Source organism: Echinops telfairi, unplaced genomic scaffold (assembly GCF_000313985.2).
Source record: "Echinops telfairi isolate 266 unplaced genomic scaffold, ASM31398v2 ScPeMD7_7406;HRSCAF=8444, whole genome shotgun sequence".
Classification (NCBI taxonomy): Eukaryota; Metazoa; Chordata; class Mammalia; order Afrosoricida; family Tenrecidae; genus Echinops; species Echinops telfairi.
Window position 1 is genome coordinate 4334746 of NW_022111306.1, and position 1835 is coordinate 4336580.

Genomic DNA, 1835 nt, shown 5'->3' on the forward strand with positions numbered 1-1835 from the left:
CGGTTGTTCCAGACTCTTTCAAAACAACTATTTCTATTACATCTTGGTCAAGGAGAAATGTTCTTAGGCCTGCTTTACAAAAAGACTGTCTACATTCCCTCCATTAGAGTATATTTCTTTTTTCCTCCCCTTAGAGTGTATTTCTATCACAGCTTGCTGCATTGATTCAGTTGAATGTAGTTAAGCAACCATGAAGTCTCAAGCGGGTCTGAAGTCTCCTCGCGCGTTCTAAGGTGTTGCCAACATTGCTTCTGATCATCAGAATCCAACTGGAAACTGTTAGACAAAAGAATGCCACACTCATACACATGAAAATGTTCTTGACCTTGGGAACCTATGAAAATGTTACTTTACATGGCAAAGGGGACTTTGCATAAGTGTTTAACTAAAGAATCTTAAGGTAAAGAGATTATCGGGGCGTGGGGAGGGAGAGGGAAAAAATGAGGACCTGATGCCAGGGGATTAAGTGGAGAGCAAATGTTTTGAGAATGATGAGGGCAATGAATGTACAAATGTGCTTTACACAACTAATGTGTGTATGGATTGTGATAAGAGTTGTATGAGCCCCTAATAAAATGATTTAAAAAAAAATCAAATGAGGGACATCATGTAAGCCTTGTGTGGGTAGCCTCCCTCGTCGAGATAATGTGTGTGGGTCTTTGCCTCGTTTAAGACTTAATAAATGTTCTCTTTATATTAAAGGGGGAAAAAAGAGATTATCCTGATGAGCCCTATGTAATCATGTAGCTTTTAGGTGCTGTTGACCTGATGTCAACTCAGAGTGACCCTGTGCTACAAAGTTGAACTGCTCATTGGGTTTTCTGTTATTGTTAGATGCAGTTGAGTCATTTCAACCCATCTTGACCCTATGTGCAACAGAATGAAACATGGTACAGGTTTGTGCCAGTCTGTTTTTTTGCTGACCCTCTGCTAAACATGATGTCCTTTTTTTGAGATTGAACTGTCCTGATGGCATGGCCAAAGTACATGAGATGAAATCTTACCATTGCTACCCCCTTTCTAAGGAGTATTCGGCTGTACTTCTCTCAAGACAGATTTGTTTGTTCTTCTAACAGTCCATGGTACTTTTGATATTCTTTGCAAGCACCATTAATTCAAATGCATCAATTCTTCTGCAGTCTTCCTTATTCACTGTCAAACTCTCACGTTTGTTGTTGTTGTTGTTGTTGTTGTTATGTCCAATTGAATTGGCTCCAAGTTGGATCATGGACCCTATGAGCAACAGAACAAAACACTGCAGAGACCTGTGCCATCCTCACAATTGCTCCCATGTTGAAACCACTGTGTCAACCCCTCTCACTGTGCCCTCCCCCACTTTACTGAACATGAGGCTCTTCTCGAGACCCAGGCTTGTCCTGACAACATGGCAAAAGTATGTAAAATCAAATCTCGCCATCTTTGCCTCTAAAGAGCACTGTGGCCTTATTTCATCCAAGACAGGCTGGTTTCTCATTTCAGCAGTCCATGGTAATTTCAATATACTCTTATAGCATCACAATTCAAATGCAGATTCTTTTTCAGTCTTTCTTATTCGATGTTCAACTTCCACAAGCTTATGAGGCAATGAAAATATCATGGCTAAGGGTCAGGCACACCTTAGTCCTCAAAGTAACCTCCCTGTTCTCCAACATTCTAAAGAGGTCGTGTGCCACAGATTTACCTACTGCAATACATCTTTTGATCTCTTTACTACTGTTTCCATGAGCATTGATTATGGACCAATCAACATGAAATCCTTGACGTCAACCTTTTCTCCATTTATCATGATGTTACCTATTTGTCCAGTTGTAAGATTTTTTGTTCTGATGATGCCT